The sequence below is a fragment of the Phyllobates terribilis genome, unplaced genomic scaffold (genome assembly GCF_046119375.1).
Source record: "Phyllobates terribilis strain yellow unplaced genomic scaffold, ASM4611937v1 Scaffold_11__3_contigs__length_659146591, whole genome shotgun sequence".
In the NCBI taxonomy this organism is placed as follows: domain Eukaryota; kingdom Metazoa; phylum Chordata; class Amphibia; order Anura; family Dendrobatidae; genus Phyllobates; species Phyllobates terribilis.
The window spans coordinates 588,351,169-588,368,900 of NW_027362771.1; positions in this window are offsets into that span (position 1 = coordinate 588,351,169).

Consider the following 17,732-nt stretch of genomic DNA (forward strand, 5'->3'; position numbering starts at 1 on the left):
CAGACCCTACACGTTTTGGCTTTGGCCTGTCTAGGGCCCTGCGGGTTTTGGACTGTCGGTTCCTGCCGGTTATGGCCTTGGCCTTTCACGGGCCCTGCTGGTTTTGGCCCTGGTCTATCTTGGGCTCTACTGGTTTTGGCCTTTGCTTGTCTCGGGCCCTGCTGGTGTTGGCCTTGGCATGTCTCGGGCCCTGCTGGTGTTGGCCTTGTCCTGTCTCGAGCCCTGCCAATTTGGGCCTTGGCCTGTCTCTGACCCTTCTGGTTTTGGCCTTTGCCTGTCTCGGGTACTGCTAGTCTAGGCCTCTCGTGTTCTGCTGGTTTTGGTCTTGGCCTGTCTCGGGCTCTACTGATTGTCTCGTGGCCTACTGATTTTGGCCTTGATCTGTCTTGGGCCTTACTGGTTGTCTTGAGCCCTATTGGTTTTGACCTTGGCCTGTCTCGGCCCTACTGGTTGTCTCGGGCCCTACTGGTTCAAGCCTTGGCTTCTCTCGGACCCTAGTGGTTGTCTAGGGCTTTACTGGTTTTGGCATTGGCCTGTCTTGTGGCCTATTGGTTGTCTCGGGCCCTACTGATTTTGGGCTTGGCCTGTCTCTGGCTCTTCTGGATGTCTCTGGCCCTACTGGTTTTGGCCTTGGCCTGACTCGGGCCCTGATGGTTTGATGTAGGCCTGCCTCGGGCCCTGCTGACTTTGGCCTTGGCCTGCCTTGGTCCCTTGGTTGTCTCGGGCCCTACTGGTTTTGGCCTTGGCCTGTCTCTGGCCCTATTGGTTTTGGCTTTGGCCTGTCTCAGGCCTTGCTGGTTTTGGCATTTGCCTGTCTCTGACCCTACTGGTTTTGGCTTTGACCTGTCTAAGGCCTTACTGGTTTTCTCGGGCCTTACTTGTTTTGGCCTTGGCCTGTCTCAGGCCCTACAGGTTGTCCTGGGCCCTACTGGTTTTGGCCTTGGCCTGTCTCGGGCTCTGTTGGTTTTTTACCTTGACCTGTCTTAGGCCCTACTGGTTGTATTGGGCCCTACTGGTATTGGCCTTGGCCTTTCTCGGGTCCTGCTAGTTTTGGATTTGGTCTGTTTCGGGCAGTACTGGTTATCTCGGGCCCCATTGGTGTTGCCTTGGCCTGTCTCGAGCATGACTAGTTTTGACCTTGGCCTGTCTCTGGCTCGGCTGGATTTGGCTTTGGCTTCTCTCAGGCCCGGCTGGTTTTGGCCTTGGCCTGTCTCCGGCCTTACTGGTTATCTCGGGCCCTACTGGTTTTTGCCTTAGCCTGTCTCGGGCCCTACTGGCTGTCTTGGGCCCTACTGGTTTTGGCCTTGGCCTTTCTCGGGCCCTACTGGTTGTCTCGGGCCCTACTGGTTCAAGCCTTGGCTTCTCTCGGACCCTAGTGGTTGTCTAGGGCCTTACTGCTTTTGGCATTGGCCTGTCTTTTGGCCTATTGGTTGTCTCGAGCTCTACTGATTTTGGGCTCGGCCTATCTCGGGCTCTACTGGATGTCTCTGGCCCTACTGGTTTTGGCCTTGACCTGACTCGAGCCCTGATGGTTTTGGCGTAGGCCTGCCTTGGGCCCTGCTGGTTTTGGCCTTGACCTGTCTTGGGCCCTACTGGTTGTCTTGGGCCCTACTGATTTTGGCCTTGACCTGTCTCTGGCCCTATTGGTTTTGGCATTGGCTTGCCTCGGGCCCTGCCAAATTGGGCCTTGGTCTGTTTCAGACCTTACTGGTTATGGCCTTGGCCTATCACAGTCCCTGCTGGTTTTGGCCCTGGCTTATCTTGGGCTCTACTGGTTTTGGCCTTTGCATGTCTCGGGCCCTGCTGGTGTTGGCCTTGGCATTCCTCGGGCCCTGCTGGTGTTGGCCTTGTCCTGTCTTGAACCCTGCCAATTTGGGCCTTGGCCTGTCTCTGACACTTCTGTTTTTTGTCTTAGCCTGTCTAGGGCCCTGCCGGTTTGGGGCTCTCGCGCCCTGCCGGTTTTGCTCTTGGCCTGTCTCGGGCTCTACTGGTTGTCTTGGCACTTGCTGGTTTTGGCCTTGGCCTGTCTCGGAACCTACTGGTTATCACAGGCCCTACTGGTTTTGGCCTTGGCCTGTCTGAGGCACAACCGGTTGCCTCGATCTCTTCTGATTTTGGCCTTGGCCTCTCTCATGCCCTACTGATTGTCTCGGGCCCTACTGGTTTAGGCCTTGACCTCTCTCATGCCCTACTGATTATCTCGCACCCTGCTGGTTTTGACTTTGACCTGATTCGGGTCCTACTAGTTGACTTGGGCCCTACTGGTTTTGACCTTAGCCTGTCTCTACCCCTCCTGTTTGTCTCGGGCCCTACTGGTTTTGGCCTTGGCCTGTGTCAGGCCCTACCTATTGTTTCGGGCCCTACTTGTATTAGCCTTGGCCTGTCTCGGGCCCTACTGGTTGTCCCGGGCCCTACTGAGTTTGGCGTTGGCCTGTCTTAGGTGCTACTGGCAGTTTCAGGCTCTACTGATTTGGGCCTTGGCCCATCTCGGACCCAACTGTTTGTCTCGGGCCCTACTGATCTTGGCTTTGGCCTATCTCGGGCCATATTGGTTGACTCGGGCCCTACTGGTTTTGGCCTTATCGTGTCTCGGGTCTTACTGGTTGTCTTGGGTCCTACTGATTTTGGCCTTGGCCTGTCTTGGGCCCTAGTGGTTGTCTCGGGCCCTATTGGTTTTGGCCTTGGCCTGTCTCGTGCCCTGCTGGTTTTGGCATATGCCTGTCGCGGGACGTGCTGGTTTTGACCTTGGCCTGTTTCGGTTCCTACTAGATGTCTCGGGCCCTAATGGTGTTCGCCTTGGCCTGCTCGTTGTCTTGGGCCATACTGGTTTTGACCTTGGTGTGTCTAGGGCCCTACTGGTTGTCTTGGGCCCTGCTGGTTTTGGCCTTGGCCTTTCTCAGGCATTACTGGTTGTCTTGGGCCCTGCTGGTTTTGGCTTGTTTAAGGCCCTACTGGTTGATTCAAGCTCTCCTGGTTTTGGCCTTGGCCTGTCTCAGACCCTAATGGTTATCTCGGGCCTTACTGGTTTTGGCCTTGGCCTGTGTCGGGACCTACTGGTTGTTTCAGGTCCTACTGGTTGTCTCGGGACTGCTGGTTTTTGCCTTGGCTTGTCTCAAGCCCTTCTATTTGTCGCGCGCCCTGCTTGTCTTTGCTGTGACCTGTGTCGGGCCTTACTAGTTGTCTTGGGGCCTACTGGTTTTGGCCTTGGCTGTCTCTGGCCCTGCTGGTTGTCTCAGGCCCTGCTGGTTTTGGCCTTGGCCTGTCTCAGGCCCTGCCGAATTGGGCCTGCCTGTCTCAGACCCTACACGTTTTGGCTTTGGCCTGTCTAAGGCCCTGCGGGTTTTGGACTGTCGAGTCCTGCCGGTTATGGCCTTGGCCTTTCACGGGCCCTGCTGGTTTTCCCCCTGGCCTATCTTGGGCTCTACTGGTTTTTTCCTTTGCATGTCTCGGGCCCTGCTAGTGTTGGCCTTGGCATGTCTCGGGCCCTGCTGGTTTTGGCCTTGTCCTGTCTCGAGCCCTGCCAATTTGGGCCTTGGCCTGTCTCTGACCCTTCTGGTTTTGGCCTTTGCCTGTCTTGGGTACTGCTAGTCTAGGCCTCTCGCATTCTGCTGGTTTTGGTCTTGGCCTGTCTCGGGCTCTACTGGTTGTCTCCTGACCTACTGTTTTTGGCCTTGGCCTGTCTAGGGCCCTACTGGTTGTCTCGGGCCCTACTTGTTTCGGCCTTGGACTGTCTCAGGCCCTACGGGTTGTCCTGGGTCCTACTAGTATTGGCCTTGGCCTTTCTCGGGTTCTGCTAGTTTTGGATTTGGTCTGTTTCGGGCCCCACTGGTTTTGCCTTGGCCTGTCTCGAACCCGGCTAGTTTTGGCCTTGGCCTGTCTCTGGTTCGGCTGGATTTGGCTATGGCTTGTCTCGGGCCCGGCTGCTTTTGGCCTTGGCCTATCTCCGGCCTTACTGGTTATCTCGGGCCCTACTCGTTTTTGTCTTAGACTGTCTTGGGCCATACTGGTTGTCTTGAGTCCTTCTGGTTTTGGCCTTGGCCATTCTTGGGCCCTGCTGGTTGTCTCGGGCCCTACTGGTTTTGGCCTTGGCCTGTCTCGGGCTCTACTGCTTGTCTTGGGCCCCACTGGTTTTGGACTTGGCCTGTATCGGGCCCTACTTGTTGTCTCGGGCCCTATTGGTTCACACCTTGGCTTCTCTAGGACACTAGTGGTTGTCTAGGTCCTTACTTGTTTTGGCCTTGACCTGTCTCGGGCCCTACTGGTTGTCTGGGGCCCTACTTGTTTTAGCCTTGGCCTGTCTCAGGCCCTACAGGTTGTCCTGGGCCCTACTGGTTTTGGCCTTGGCCTGTCTCGGGCCCTATTGGTTTTTTACCTTGACCTGTCTTATTCCCTACTGGTTGTATTGGGCCCTACTGGTATTGGCCTTGGCCTTTCTCGGGTCCTGCTAGTTTTGGATTTGTTCTGTTTCGGGCCCTACTGGTTATCTCGGGCCCCATTGGTTTTGCCTTGGCCTATCTCGAGCCCGGCTAGTTTTGGCCTTGGCCTGTCTCTGGCTTGGCTGGATTTGGCTTTGGCTTGTCTCAGGCCTGGCTGGTTTAGGCTTTGGCCTGTCTCCGGCCTTACTGGTTATCTCAGGCCATACTGGTTTTTGCCTTAGCCTGTCTCGGGCCCTACTGGTTGTCTTGGGCCCTACTGGTTTTGGGCTTGGCCTGTCGTAGACCCTACAGGTTGTCTCGGGCCCTAAGTGTTTTGGCTTTGGCCTGTCTCGGGCCCTACTGGTTGTCATGGGCCACACTGGTTTTGGCCTTGATCTGTCTCGGACCTGGCTGATTTTGGCCTTGGTATGTCTCGGGCCCTACTCGTTGTCTTGGGCCCTTTTGGTTTTGGCCTCGGCCTGTTTCGGGCCTACTGGTTGTCTCGGGCCCTATTGGTTCACACCTTGGCTTCTCTCGGACATTAGTGGTTGTCTAGGGCCTTACTTGTTTTGGCCTTGGCCTGTCTTGGGTCCTACAGGTTGTCTCGTGCCCTACTGGTTTTGGCCTTGGCCTGTCTCAGGCCCTACTGGTTGTCTCGGGCCTTACGGATTTGGGCCTTGGCCTGTCTCGGGCCCTACTGGTTTTCTTGGGCCCTACTGGTTTTGGCCTTGGCCTGTCTCAGACCCTACTGTATGTGTCTGGCCCTACTGGTTTTGGCCTAGGCCTCCTCGGGCCCTGCTGGTTTTGGCCTTGACCTTTTTTGGACCCTACTGGTTGTCTTGGACCCTATTGGTTTAGGTCTTAGTCTGTCTTGGATCCTACTGGTTGTCTTGGGCCCTACTTGTTTTGGCCTTGGCCTGTCTCTGACCATACTGGTTTTGGCCTTGACCTGTCTAGGGCCCTACTGGTTGTCTCGGGCCCTACTTGTTTCGGCCTTGGTCTGTCTCAGGCCCTACGGTTTGTCCTGGGTCCTACTGGTATTGGCCTTGGCCTTTCTCGGGTCCTGCTAGTTTTGGATTTGGTCTGTTTTGGGCCCCACTGGTTTTGCCTTGGCCTGTCTCGAACCCGGCTAGTTTTGGCCTTGGCCTCTCTCTTGCTCGGCTGGATTTGGCTATGGCTTGTCTCGGGCCCGGCTGCTTTTGGCCTTGGCCTGTCTCCGGCCTTACTGGTTGTCTCGGGCCCTACTGGTTTTTGCCTTAGACTGTCTCGGGCCATACTGGTTGTCTTGAGTCCTTCTGGTTTTGGCCTTGGCCATTCTTGGGCCCTACTGGTTGTCTCGGGCCCTACTGGTTTTGGCCTTGGCCGGTCTCGGGCCCTACTGCTTGTCTTGAGCCCCACTGGTTTTGGCCTTGGCCTGTATCGGGCCCTACTTGTTGTCTCGGGCCCTATTCGTTCACACCTTGGCTTTTCTAGGACACTAGTGGTTGTCTGGGTCCTTACTTGTTTTGGCTTTGACCTGTCTCGGGCCCTACTGGTTGTCTCGGGTTGGCCTGTATCAGGCCCGACGGGTTGTCCTGGACCCTACTGGTTTTGGCCCAACAAAGGTCAAAGAAAAACCAGTAGGGCCTGAGACAATAAGTAGGGCTCGCCAAGGTCAATACCAGTTGAGCCTGAGAAATTTCAAGGCCAAAACCAGCTGGACCCGAGAGAGGCCAGGGTCAAATCCAGCCGGGCCCGAGACAGACCAAAGCCGAAACCAATGGAGCCCGAGACAACCGTCTCAGGCCCGACTAGTTTTGGCCTTGGCCTGTCTCTTGCCCGGTTGGTTGTCTCGGGCCCTACTGGTTTAGGCCTTGGCCTGTCTCGGAACCCACTGGTTGTTTCAGGCCCTACTGGTTGTCTCAGGCCTGCTTGTTTTGGCTTTGGCCTGTCTCGAGCCCTATTGGTTGACTCGGGCCCTACTGATTTTGGCCTTGGCCTGTGTCGGGCCCTACTCTTTGTCTTGGGCCCTACTGGTTTTGGCCTTGGCCTGTCTCGGGCCCTACTGGTTGTCTCTGACCCTACTAGTTTAGGCCTTGGCCTCTCTCGGGCCCTACTGGTTTTCTCGGACCCTTCTGTTATTCGCCCTGGTTTGACTCGGGCCCTACTGATTTTGGCCTTGGCCTGTCTCTGGCATGGCTGGTTTTGGCCTTGGCCTATCTTGGGCCCGGCTTGTTTTGGCATTGGCCTTTCTCAGTTTCGACTGATTTTGGCCTTGGTCTGTCTCAGGCCTGAATGGTTTTGGCCTTGGCCGGTCTCTGGCCCAGCTGGTTGTCTCGGGCCCTACTGGTTTTAGCCCTGGCCTGTCTTGGGCCTTGCCGGTTGTCTCGAACTCCACAGATTTTGCCCTTGGCCTGTCTCGGGCCCTATTAGTTGTCTCGGGTCCTACTGGTTTTGGTCTTGGCCTGTCTTGGGCCCTACTTGTTGTCTCGTGGCCTACTGATTTTGGCCTTGATCTGTCTCGGGCCTTACTGGTTGGATCGAGCCCTACTGGTTTTGGCCTTGACATGTCTCGGGCCCTACTGGTTGTCTCCCGTCCTGCTTGTTTTGGCTTTGGCCTGAGTCGGGCCGTACTAGTTGTCTTGGGCACTACTGGTTTTGAACTTGGTCTGTCACGAGTCCTACCAGTTGTCTCAGGCCATACAGCTTTTGGCATTGGTCTGTCTGGGGCCCTACTGCTTTTGGCCTTGGCCTGTCTCGGGCCTTACTGGTTGTCTCGGGCCCTACTGGTTTAGGCATTGGCGTCTCTCAGGTCATACTGTTTGTCTCGGGCTCCACTGGTTTTAGCCTTGACTTTTCTTGGGCACGGCTGGTTTTGGCCTTGGCCTCTCTCGGTCTAGGCTGATTTTGGCCTTGGCCTGTCTCAGGCCTGACTAGTTTTGGTCTTAATCTTTCAGCAGCAGAAGGGAAGGAAGGGAGACACAAATCCATTACTTAGTGGGTAGGCGGAGCCCCATAGGATAGTTCACCTCAGATAAGAAAAAGTGATGACCGGCCCCTCCAGTATAAAGGGTCCTCCTACTCCCATGTTCTCCAGTCTTTTATCTGAGGTCTCAGAGGATAGTCGCTGCCTCGGCAGCTCCTCAGAAGAGTTTGTTATTTTATATCCAGCGAGACCTGGACCCCCCGTGGTCTAGAGGTCTCAGGGGGTCTCGGCACTACTGAGACCCCTGACCCTCCCCTGGCGGCTCTGTGTACCTCTTGAGGAGGTCCCCACAGAAGCCTGCCTGCCCCGGGGGATACAGGGCGCTCCCTGGCGAAGGCGCACACCACATCTGGGGGTCCCTGCGTGTTCCGCCGTAGGGGGGAGCGAAGGGCCACGGCGCCACACATACCTGAGGATCTCTGTGGCGTTCAGCCGGGTAAGTGCTCTTTTGTATAAGAGTTCCTTAACGGCTGCGGAAGCAGCCGCCGTTTCTATAAGTGTGACTGCCTGTGTGTTTTTGTCTATTGCACACGCTGCCTTTACTGAGGGGAGCAGAGACGGAGGCCAGTAATATTTATATGTGGCCCCACATTGCTTAGCTTCCTGCCGTGTATCAGGCAGGAAGCTTTTTGTATAAGCGCACATTTTTTTTTTTTTTAAGTTTTTGGCTTCCTGCCATCATTGGGGCAGGAAGCTCTCTTTATTAGCGCACGCTTTTTCTTTTCTTGCTTTCTGCCTTCATAGAGGCAGGAAGCTCTCTGTCTAGCACGCTTTTGCTTGAATAGCGCGGGCTCTGTCGGGGGCGTGGCTTAGCGGGGCGTGGCTTAGCGGGGCGTGGCTTAGCGTCTCCTGGCTTCCTGCCGTCATATCTCAGGCAGGAAGCTCTTGGTTTTGGCGTGCGCTGTGTCAGCCCCTGCTTCTCCTCCGGCTTCCGTGTTCCATCGGGCACCTCCTGCTCTCTGCTCCCCGCCCACCGCCACACACTCAGGAGGAGCGGTCGCCGCGGTACCGGTGAGTTCCCTCTGCCTTTGGCAGAGGTTCCGTGACAGCGTTTTTCACTTTGGCTAACCTGCTAGGGAGACATAGTGAGCGCTACCGCTTCTCTTTTTAAACTATTTACTTCACTGACCTTAGTAGGCAGTGATATTAACCCCTTCTGAACAGAATAGTTCTTTAGGGTTGTTTTTTCTTTTCCTGGGGAAACACCTTGTGTTTGAGGGCGCTTCTCCCAGTGGATTAAGTTAAATTATTTGCTCTGCAGCTCTGGGGTAGCTCTCTCTAAGGGTGCGCTTTAACCCTTCAGAGCTTGAGGCATACAAAAAAAAAAAAAAAAAGAAGAGTTTTGAAAACAGGCTGTGCAACTTTCACACTTTTATTTGCCATCCTTATTGTAACATCCTGGCATCTGGTGTGGGTGACATGTCGGATCAGGGGCCTGGGAGTGCGGACCGCTCTCCTGATCCGTTCCAAGTTCGGTCGCACGCTTCTGATACACCCAGGCCTTCCACGACGTCAAGTTCGACCCTTAGTGATGTTAAGGTGGAAGCGCTCTTTCGCTCCATTGATAGTCTTTCTAGCCTCCTGGGTCAGTGGGTGTCAGCCAGATCGCATCCGTCGCCACGAGGAAAAAAGCGCCGCAGGACAGTGGCACTATCTCCCTCGCACAGCGCATGAGAGGTTTCGGTTTCACCAACGAGTTCAGTTGAGGAAATCTTTGATTCCGAGGAAGAGGATCGACAGGGTCACTCTATTTCACTTTCAGGCCGCGTAGATGTGCTTATTAAGGACATGCGGGAAGTGTTACAGGTGTCTGAAGAGCCGGCAAGACCATCTAAGTCTGCCCGGCTATATCAGGAAACGCGCCGTGCTCGTCCAACGTTGCCTGCGCATGAGGAACTTAACGAGGCAGTGGAGAAGGAGCGCCGGTGTCCGGATAAATGCTTCCAGGGGATGCGGTTTTTTGATGCTCTGTATCCCTGCGCTAAGGAGATGGTCACTGATTGGGTTCCTTCTCCCGAGGTGGATATATCCCTGTCTCAGTTGAGCAAGTCCTCCTTGCTTCCGGTTAAAGGGAAAGCCAATCTTCAGGATCCTCTGGACAGGAGATCGGAGTCAGCGGCGAAATCCATCTATGAAGCCGCAGGTCATAGTTTCCGAGCGGCCTTAGGGGCCATGTGGGCCGGTGAGGCTTCCCTGCGGTGGTTGGATCAGCTGCGAACGGCATGGCAAGATGGGACTCTGCGTTCAGAAGTGGAAAGGCTTTTTCAGTTGATGGAAGAAGCCATGTGTTATGGCAGGGATGCAGTACTGGACACTACTTCAATTTTGTCCAAGGCTCAAGCTTCGGCCGTCACAGTTAGAAGAGCACTGTGGCTTAAGCAGTGGACCGGAGATACAATATCCAAGCAAGGTTTGCTTAGTCTTGCATATAGGGGCGGTCAGCTTTTTGGTTCGGACCTTTCGGAGCTGATTGCCAAGGCCAAGGACAAGGATGTTTCCCCGCCTCTAAAGAAGGCAGCGGCATCCACATCTGGCAGGTCAGGGCCCGGTAGAGGTCATTGGTCCTTTCGGACCAGGGGACGATTCGATCAGCCTTCTTGGAGATCAGGTCGTCCTTCGTCCTCCGGCAGATCCTCCCAGAAATCTCGTACTCCTTGGAAGCAACAGTCCCGTCAGGAACGACGGGAGGTTGACAAAAGATCCGCTAAGGCTAATTGACGCCAGGGATCCCCCCGAGGGTTCTCGGGTGGGAGGTCGTCTGCTACAATTCGGGTCAATTTGGGTATCCCACATATCGGACGCCTGGGTGATGCGGGTTATGTCGGCAGGCTATTTCATAGAGTTTCATTCTCCACCTCCAGATAGGTTTCGTCAGACGTGCATTCCATCCGTGCCAAGGCTGGCTGCTGCACTGTTACAGGAGGTCGACTCTCTCCTGCAGCAGGGTGTGGTGGTTCAGGTTCCTCCGGAAGACCAGGGAAGGGGTTTTTACTCCAACCTTTTTGTGGTCCCCAAAAAGGAGGACAAGTTTCGCCCGGTACTGGATCTCAGAGATTTGAACATTTACGTCCGAACAAGGAAGTTCCGCATGGAGTCTCTCCGTTCGGTGATAGCAACCCTGTCGCAGTACGATTTCTTGGTGTCTATCGACATCCGCGACGCCTATTTGCATATCCCTATCGACAGGGCTCACCAGCGTTTTTTGCCTTTCGCCATAGGTCAAACCCATTACCAGTTTGTGGCCCTACCATTCGGGTTGGCCTCGGCATCCAGGGTTTTTACAAAGGTTCTGGCTCCTCTCATGGCGCTTCTTCGAAGACAATGGGTTACGATCCTCCCCTACCTGGACGACCTGTTCATAGTGTCGCCCACAGCGGAGGAGGCGATAACAGCTCGCGACCTCTCCCTTCAGTACCTGATGGACTTCGGGTGGCTGATCAATTGGAAGAAGTCATCATTGGAACCAGCGCAGTCCATTCTGTTCCTGGGGATGCATTTCGATACAGTTCGGGCAGTTGTGTCTCTGCCTCCTGTCAAACAGGCGAACCTTCGGCTTCTGGTCCAGGCTATGAGGTCGGCTTTGTCAATGTCCCTTCGGGAATGCATGCGCCTTCTGGGTCAAATGGTGGCAGCTATGGAAGCAGTACCGTTTGCACAATTTCATTCCCGGGATCTCCAAAGTCTTATTCTGACACATTGGGATCAATCTCTGACTTCTCTGGATCGCTCGGTCGTTATCTCCCGCAAGGTGCGAGAGTCTCTTGGATGGTGGTTACGTCCAGAGACTCTATCCCTGGGGAAATCCTTCCTTCTCAACATTTTGCAGTTGAGAGCGATATTTCTCTGCCTCCAACATTGGACGGTCCTTTTGAACGGTCTACCGGTCCGGATTCAGTCGGACAATGTGACGGCGGTCGCGTATATCAACCATCAGGGCGGGACGAGAAGTTCCAGACTCATGATGGAGGTCTCTCGGATCTTGGTTTGGGCCGAGTCCAGGATTCCAGCAATCTCTGAGATCCACATCCCAGGTGTGCTGAATATCTCGGCGGACTTCCTCAGTCGCAAGCAGGTGGATCCTGGGGAATGGAGACTGCATCCAGATGTTTTTTCTCTGCTGTGTTCCCGTTGGGGGACTCCTCAGGAGGACTTGATGGTGTCCAGGCTGAATGCTAGGGTTCCGACGTTCATGTCCAGGTACAGGGATCCGGAGGCTGTGGCGGTAGATGCTCTAGTAGCCCCGTGGGACCAGTTCGAGCTGGTCTATGTATTTCCGCCGATATCCTTACTTCCTCTGGTAATCCGACGGATCAAACTCGAACGAGTATCAGTAATCTTGGTAGCACCGGATTGGCCACGAAGAGCGTGATATTCGACGCTGGTATATATTCGAGCGGCGCTTCCGTTTCCACTACCCCTTCGCTCGGACTTGTTAAGCCAGGGGCCCATTCGTCATCCGGACCTGAGGTCACTTTGTTTGACGGCGTGGCTCTTGAGACCGAGATCTTGACCCGTCGCGGGTTTTTGCCCGAGGTCATTGCTACCTTGCGGGCAGCCACGGGTCCAGCTACAACTAGGATTTATCACAGAACTTGGGAATCTTTCTATTCATGGTGTTCTGGATCTTCAAGAAACCCGAGGGTTTTTTTCAATCCCCAACTTCTTGGCTTTTTTGCAATATAGTTTGGCCAGGGGTTTAGCGGTTAGTACTGTGAGGGGTCAGGTATCTGCACTTTCTGCACTTTTTAGAAGGGCTATTGCCTCACGCAGGGATCTGCGTTCTTTTTTTCGCGGAGTCGCACGTCAGTTTCCGCCGCGGAGGGCAGTTGTGGCTCCGTGGCGGCTTAATCTAGTCCTGGAAGCCCTTCAGCATAGGCCTTTTGAGCCTATGGATTCTGCTAAACTTTCGTTACTTTCTTGGAAGGTGGCCTTCTTGGTGGCAGTCACCTCTTTGAGAAGGGTGTCGGAGTTGGCGGCACTATCTTGCTCGCCTTCTTTACTGGAATTCTTTCCGGATCGCGTGGTGCTTCGTACCCGTGAAGATTTTTTACCTAAGGTAGTGTCACAATTCCACATTAATCAGGACATTGTGTTGCCTTCTCTTTGTCCAAAACCTAAGAATCCAAGGGAGCGGGCCTTGCACTCGTTGGACTTAGTGCGGGCATTGAAGTTCTATCTTACAATCACACAAGGTTTTCGGAAGTCGGACTCTCTTTTTGTGATTCCGGCTGGTCGTCGGCGTGGTCAACGTGCTTCCAAGGACACGATAGCTCGGTAGATCTGTTCGGCTATCCTGTAAGCGTACCGGCTCAAGGGCGAACCTTGTCCGGTTAAAGTTCAAGCTCATTCCACAAGAGCCATTGGCTCATCGTGGGCTTTTCGTCAGGGGGCCTCGGCAGCGCAGCTCTGCCGGGCGGCCACCTGGCGCTCCGTTCACACCTTTACTAAGTTTTATAAAGTGGACGTGAGTGCTTCCGCTGATGCGGCCTTGGGACGCAGGGTCCTGCAGGTGGCGGTAGTTTAAGTTATCTCTTTATTGTTTGTTTTTTCTTTATTAAGCGCGGTTTGCGCTCTTGTCTAAGTTGTTGGGGTGTTGGAGATTCTGCCACTGTTTCCCACCCTTAAGTGAGGTACTGCTTTAGGACGTCCCACTAAGTAATGGATTTGTGTCTCCCTTCCTTCCCTTCTGCTGCTGAAAGTCGGATTTTGGTAAGAACTTACCTGTAAAATCCTTTTCAGCGAAGGGAGACAGCACCCTCCCATGGCAGAAGTGTTTTTTTTATGTTTCTAGATGCAGCGCGTCTCCTTCCTGATGACGATCATCTGGACTGGGTTTAGCGCTCTACGGCTCTCCTTCCAGTATCGCCAGCTCTACACAGTTGTCAGGTCCAGTGAGGTATGCCTAGGACTGTGTGTTTCTATTACATAATCTGTTTTCTCTCATTTCTGAACTTTCAGAAGGGGATGTGTTGTTCTACTGGTGTTGTCTGCTCTTCCTTAGCTTGTGTACGGACTGGAGAACATGGGAGTAGGAGGAGCCTTTATACTGGAGGGGCCGGTCGTCACTTTTTCTAATCTGAGGTGAACTATCCTATGGGGCTCCGCCTACCCACTAAGTAATGGATTTGTGTCTCCCTTCCTTCCTTCGCTGAAAAGGATTTTACAGGTAAGTTCTTACCAAAATCCGACTTTTATCTTCAGGCCCTACTGGTTATCTCAGGCCCTACTGGTTGTTTCAGACTTTGCTGGTTGTCTCCGGCCCTTCTGGTTTTGGCCATGGCCTGTTTCAGGTCTTGCTGATTTTGGCCTTGGCCAGTCTCAGAATCTACTGGTTGTTTCAGGCCATAATGGTTGTCTAGGGCCTGCTGGTTTTGGATTTTGACTGTGTCGGGCCCTACTAGTTGTCTTGGGCACTACAGGTTTTAGCCTTGGCCTGTCTCTGGCCGGGCTGGTTGATTCGGTCCTGACTAATTCTGGCCTTGGCCTATGTTGGGCCCTACTGATTGTCTCGAGCCCTACTGGCTTTGGCTTTGACCTGTCTCAGGCCCTACTGGTTGTCTCGTGCCCTATGGATTTTGGCCTTGCCCTGTCTTGGGCCCTAATGGTTGTTTTGGGCTCTACTGGTTTAGGCTTTGGCCTCTCTCAGGCCGTACTGGTTGACTCGGGCCCTACTGGTTGTTTCAGGCCCTACTAGTTGTCTCAGGCCCTCCTGATTTTGACCTTGGCCTGTCTAGGTATTACTGGTTGTCTCGAGCTCTTCTTGCGTTGGCCTTGGCCTGTGTCAGGCCCTACTGGTTGTCTCGGCCCATGCTGGTTTTAGCCTTGGCCTGTCTCGGGCCTACTGGTTATCTCGGTCCCTTCTGGTTTTGGCATTGGCCGGTCTCAGGCCCTACTGGTTGTATCGAGCCCTACTGGTTTTGGCCTTGGCCTGTCTCAGTACTTGCTGGTTTTGGCCTAGGCCTCCCACGAGCCCTTATAGTTTTGGCCTTGGCCTGTTTTGGGCCCTACTGGTTGTCTTGGGCCATACTGGCTTAGACCTTGTCTCGGGCTCCACGGATATTGGCCTTAGCCTATCACGAGCCCTACCAGTTGTTTTGGGCCGTACTGATTTTGGACTTGGCCTGTCTCAGGCCCTAATGTTTGTCTCAGCCCTTACTAGTTTAGGTCTTTGCCTTTCTCAGGCCATACTGGTTGTCTCGGGCCCTACTGATTTTGGCCTTGGCCTATCTCGGGCCCTACTGGTTGTTTGAGGCCCTACTGGTTGTCTCGGGCCCTCCTGGTTTTGGCCTTGGCCTGTCTCGGCCTTACTGTTTGTCTCGAGCCCTGCCTGTTTTGGACTTGGCCTGTGTCGGGCCCTACTTTTTGTCTTGGGCCCTACTGCTTTTGACCTTGGCCTCTCTCCAGCTTTACTGGATGTCTCGGGCCATACTAGTTTTCACCTTGGCTTTTCTAAGATCCTACTAGTTGTCTCGGGCCCTAATGGTTTAGGCCTTTGCTTGTCTCGGGCCCTACGGATTGTCTCGGGCCCTACTGGTTTTGGCCTTGGCCTGTCTCGGGCCCTACTGATTAACTTGGCCCTGCGGGATTTTGCCTAGGCCTGCCTTGGGCCCTGCTGGTTTTGGCCTTAGCCTGTCTCGGGCCCTACTCGTTGTCTCGGGCCCTACTTGTTTTGGCCTTGGCCTGACTCGGACCCTACTTGTCTCATGTTTTGCTGGTTTTGACCTTGGCCTTTCTTGGGCCCTACTGGTTGTCTCGGTCCCTGCTGGGTTTGGGATATCTCGGGCCCTGTTTGTTTTTGCCTTGCATTGTCTCTGGCCATACAGGTTGTCTTGGGTCCTGCTGATTTTGACCTTGGCCTGTCTCGGGACCCACTGGTTATTTCAGGCCCTACTGGTTGTCTCAGGTCTGCTTGTTTTGGCTTTGGCCGGTGTCGGGCCCTACTAGTTGTCTTGGGCCCCACTAAATTTAGCCTTGACCTGTCCCTGGCCCGGATGGTTGTCTCGAGCCCTACTGATTTCAACCTTGGCCTATGTCGGGCCCTACTGGTTTTCTCCGGCCCTCTCTGGTCTTACTGGATGTCTCGGGCCCTACTGGTTTTGACCTTGGTATGTCTCGGGCCCTACTGGTTGTCTTATGCCCTACTTGTTTTGGCCTTAGCCTGTCACGGGCTCTACTGATTGTCTTTGACCCTACTGGTTTAGGCCTTGGCCGTTTCAGGCCCTACTGTTTGTCTCGGGACCTATTGGTTTTGGCCTTGGCCTGTCTGGGGCACTACTGGTTGTCTCGAGTAGAGATGAGCGTTGTTCTACTCGAACTGTTCGCCAATCTCAAATTCGAGCTGTTTTGGGCGGTGTTCGAGCCGTTCGGCGAACACGAACAATTTGATAAAAATTCGGCTGTTCGAGGTTATGTTCGATAACTGTTCGTGCACCAAAATCATAACTGGATTTTTTCTCAGTAATGATGAAAATTAATGTTAATACGCAGTTTGAGTGTACAGCGGGGTGAGGGGAGGGGCAGGGGATGGATCTCTGCAGGAACAATGAAGATCTCCATTTTTTTTTCTCTTTCCCGCATTTGCAGTGGGGAGGTGCAATCTGTCAGCCTATCAGCAGCGCACACACGGAGCGAAGTGCTTTATTTCACACAAGCAAGGGCATGTGTCATTGGCAGTGTATGTCACATGTCCTTGCCCTATAAGACCAAGCCATTTTCCCCGTCGCCACCATTTTCTCACTGCTGCAGCTGCGTGTTAGACGGCACCGCTGTTGCTGTGTGCGCTATACCTTGTTAATTTCAAGCCAATTTTCGCACAAAAATACAGATAGCTTGGGAGTAGGGAATAGTTGTGATTGCAGTCCTTTTAAGGACTAGGTTACAGCATTTCCTACGACTTTTATCAGGGAGGTCTGTGCTCTTAAATAGATAGGTTGTGGGAGTAAAGACTAATTGTAATTGGAGTCCTTTTCAGGACTAGGTTACATGAGTTCCTATCAGTTTTTGCCAGGCAGGTCTGTGCCAGTGCTGTGCAAGTTTTTTTCACAGCATTTGGCTGAATCTAGCAAAGCTAATCCTTTTTGGCCTATTGCAGAGTGTGTTAGTCAGTGGAGTAGCCTATCTGTGTTGCAAGATATAACACCTGTGTATAGAATACCAATTTTTTTACTGCACCTAGTGAAGTAAAATCTTTTGGGCATAGCATCATTCTATTAGTCCATCTATACTGACCTCCATCAGGTTGCAAACTGAATATAATTTTTTTCTGCATCTAGCTCTGAAAAAATATTTGGGCTTCTAGCAGTGTGTGGGACTTGGTCTATTAGTCCATCTATACTGACCTCCACCAGGTTGCAAATTAAAAATAATTTTTTTCTTCATTTAGCTCTGAAAAAATATTTGGGCTTCTAGCAGTGTGTGGGACTTGTTCTATTAGTCCTTCTATACTGACCTCCAGCAGGTTGCAAATTGAATATAATTTTTTTCTGCATCTAGCTCTGAAAAAATAGTTGGGCTTCTAGCGGTGTGTGGGACTTGGTCTATTAGTCCATCTATACTGACCTCCATCAGGTTGCAAATTAAAAATAATTTTTTTCTGCATCTAGCTCTGAAAAAATATTTGGGCTTCTAGCAGTGTGTGGGACTTGGTCTATTAGTCCATCTATACTGACCTCCATCAGGTTTCAAATTAAAAATAATTTTTTTCTGCATCTAGCTCTGAAAAAATATTTGGGCTTCTAGCGGTGTGTGGGACTTGGTCTATTAGTCCATCTATACTGACCTCCATCAGGTTGCGAATTAAAAATAATTTTTTTCTGCATCTAGCTCTGAAAAAATATTTGGGCTTCTAGCAGTGTGTGGGACTTGGTCTATTAGTCCATCTATACTGACCTCCATCAGGTTGCAAATTAAAAATAATTTTTTTCTGCATCTAGCTCTGAAAAAATATTTGGGCTTCTAGCGGTGTGTGGGACTTGGTCTATTAGTCCATCTATACTGACCTCCATCAGGTTGCAAATTAAAAATAATTTTTTTCTGCATCTAGCTCTGAAAAAATATTTGGGCTTCTAGCAGTGTGTGGGACTTGGTCTATTAGTCCATCTATACTGACCTCCATCAGGTTGCAAATTAAAAATAATTTTTTTCTTCATTTAGCTCTGAAAAAATATTTGGGCTTCTAGCAGTGTGTGGGACTTGTTCTATTAGTCCTTCTATACTGACCTCCAGCAGGTTGCAAATTGAATATAATTTTTTTCTGCATCTAGCTCTGAAAAAATAGTTGGGCTTCTAGCGGTGTGTGGGACTTGGTCTATTAGTCCATCTATACTGACCTCCATCAGGTTGCAAATTAAAAA